General features: G+C 43.7%; 1 pseudogene; it reads left to right on the top strand.

Moving 5' to 3' along the window:
• The first annotated feature begins 313 nt into the window (after nt 1-313).
• Nucleotides 314-797, top strand: LOC135537590 (LHFPL tetraspan subfamily member 6 protein-like; annotated as a pseudogene).
• The last annotated feature ends 2,422 nt before the right edge of the window (nt 798-3,219 follow it).

Raw genomic sequence — 3,219 nt, 5'->3', positions numbered from 1 at the left:
GTGCACTGCTTTTAATGGTTTCATTACACAATCATGATGTTTTGAGTCTCTATTTTTTACAGTCTACTCTCTCTCACTCTCTCTCCATCTCTCTTTCTCTCTCTCTCTCTCTCTCTCTCTCTCTCTCTCTCTCTCTCTCCGCAGGGGACAGAAGTCAGTCAGTACGAGGGGAGAGACAGAGACATGCTGGTAGTCTAGGCCTGTGGTGGAGTCAAGAGCACAACAAAAGCTAAATCTCCTTTTTTTTTTGTCTATTCTGGCAACTTCTTGTCTTCTTGTTATATAATAGTGAACTTTTTACCATCAGCTCGCCATGGCCTCCAGCCTGACCTGTGCCGGTGTAATCTGGACCCTCCTCTCCCTGCTCTGTGCTGCGGCCTCCTGTGTCGGCTTCTTCATGCCTTACTGGCTGCTCGGTTCCCAGATGGATAAGCCAGTCTCGTTCGGCACCTTCCGGCGGTCCGTACCCGGTGCGCGACGAGGAGAGCCAGGCCACAGTGATCCTGGAGCAGTGTGGGCGTTATGCTTCCTTCAGGGGATACCGGAGTCTGGAGTGGAGGATCTGTACGGTGGTGACGGGCGTGGGCTGTGGTCTGCTGCTCCTGGTGGCCCTCACAGCCCTCATGGGATGTTGTATCTCTGACCTCATCTCCAGGACCATCGGACGTGTGGCCGGGGGGATACAGTTCGTTGGAGGTGAGTCAGTCTGTTCCCTCTGTTTACTCCGTAAGGGCTAAAGGTTCTCTACCACCTTAAGGCTCTATTACAAACTTTTATTTTCTCTCACAGTGAGTTAGTCCACTAACAAGCTGATGTCTGTTTACATTAGAACCTACAGTGAATGGCGTCGGGTTCTGTACTAGCCCAAAACCCCAGAATGTTTCCGCTGTGATGTCTGGTTACCCGAGACTAGCTCTCTACCTTAAGTTGACCCCAGAAGTTCCTCAACTCTCCATTACAGACTGTTTGATTCAGTGGTTCAACTGAACAGTTATCCTCTTTGCATTTGTAGTAAAGCCCTGACATCAACAGACGACACTATGTGTTCATACAAAAACCCGAAACGGAAAGCAATGCAGATGTGGTGAGGCGACTCCGGGATGCTGGCCTTCTAGGCAGAGTTCCTCTGTCCAGTGTCTGTTCTTTTTCCCATCTTAAACTTTTATTTTTATTGGCCAGTCTGAGATATGACTTTTCTTTGTTACTCTGCCTAGAAGGCCAGCATCCCGGAGTCCGCTGTTGACGTTGAGACTGGTGTTTTGCGGGTACTATTTAATGAAGCTGCCAGTTGAAGACTTGTGAGGCATCTATTTCTCAAACTAGACACTAATGTACTTGTCCTCTTGCTCAGTTGTACACCGGGGCCTCCCACTCATCTTTCTATTTCTATGGTTAGAGCCAGTTTGCGCTGTTCTGTGAAGGGAGTAGTACACAGCGCTGTACGAGATCTTCAGTTTCTTGGCAGTTTCTCAATTGGAATAGACTTCATTTCTCAGAACAAGAACAAGAATAGATTGAGTTTCAGAAGAACGTTATTTGTTTCTAGCCATTTTGAGCCTGTAGTGTATAAACCAGTACTTCATACCTCTCAACTTCGCTATCATATCAGAAAACCTAAGAAAATTTACAACAACGACAAATGGTTTCGATGAAGAATTGCAAAAACCAAAGAAAGAAATTGAGAAACCTATCCAACCAAAAACATAGAGACCCAGAAAACCTGAGCCTACGCCTTCACTATTGTGAATCACTAAAACAATACACAAATACACGACGGAAAAAGAAGGAACGTCAGAAATCAGCTCAATGTAATCGGAGAATTACTATTATTATTGGAAAACACTAAACAAGCAACAACACGAACAGAGATGTATGGAGAAACCACTTCTCCAATCCTGTTGGCCCTATAACAAAGAACAGACAGCAAAAATATATAAATACACATATTTTATTGAATTATTTTACCTTTATTTAACTAGGCAAGTCAGTTAAGAACAAATTCTTATTTTCAATGACGGCCTAGGAACAGTGGGTTAACTGCCTGTTCAGGGGCAGAATGACAGATTTTGTACCTTGTCAGCTCGGGATTTGAACTTGCAACCTTTTGGTTACTAGGCCAATGCTCTAACCACTAGGCTACACTATGATCAAATACAAATCGTAGAATCAACTATTAAAGACCAGAACATACTGGATTCTCCAATTACAGTTGAAATCAGAAGTTTACATACACCTCATCCAAATACATTTAAACTCAGTTTTTCACAATTCCCGACATGTTATCCTAGTAAAAATCCCCTGTCTCAGATCAGTTAGGATCGCCACTTTATTTTAAGAATTTGAAATGTCAGAATAATAGTATGATTTATTTCAGCTTTTATTTCTTTCATCACATTCCCAGTGGTTTAGAAGTTTACATACACTCAATTATTATTTGGTAGCATTGCCTTTAAATTGTTTAACTTGGGTCAAACGTTTCGGGTAGCCTTCCACAAGCTTCCCACAATGAGTTGGGTGAATTTTGGCCCATTCCTCCTGACAGAGCTGGTGTAATTGAGTCAGGTTTGTAGGCCTCTTTGCTCACACACGCTTTTTCAGTTCTGCCCACACATTTTCTATGGGATTGAGTTCAGGGCTTTGTGATGGCCACTCCAATACCTTGACTTTATTGTCCTTAAGCCATTTTGCCACAACTTTGGAAGTATGCTTGGGGTCATTGTCCATTTGGAAGACCCAAGCTTTAACTTCCTGACTGATGTCTTGAGATGTTGCTTCGAAATATCCACATAACTTTACCATCCTCATGATGTCATCTATTTTGTGAAGTGCACCAGTCCCTCCTGTAGCAAAGTACCCCCACAACATGATGCTGCCACCCCGATGCTTCACGGTTGGGATGGTGTTCATCGGCTAGCAAGCCTCCCCCTTTTCCCTCCAAACAGTGAATTATAAGTGAAATAATCTGTCTGTAAACAGTTGTTGGAAAAATGACTTGTGTCATGCACAAAGTAGATGTATATATAAAAATATATCCCATTTAGCAGACGCTTTTGTCCAAAGCGACTTGTCGGCTGGGGCCAACTTTTGCATATGGGTGGCCCCAGTGGGAATCGAACCCACGACGTTTGGCGTTGCAAGCGCCATGCTCTACCGACTGAGCCACACAGGACCTAACCGACTTGCCAAAACTATAGTTAGTTAACAAGAAATTTGTGGAGT

This window comes from Oncorhynchus masou, unplaced genomic scaffold (genome assembly GCF_036934945.1).
Source record: "Oncorhynchus masou masou isolate Uvic2021 unplaced genomic scaffold, UVic_Omas_1.1 unplaced_scaffold_8219, whole genome shotgun sequence".
Lineage (NCBI taxonomy): Eukaryota > Metazoa > Chordata > Actinopteri > Salmoniformes > Salmonidae > Oncorhynchus > Oncorhynchus masou.
Note: the sequence above shows the minus strand (reverse complement) of the source record. Positions and strands in the feature narration are given on the sequence as shown.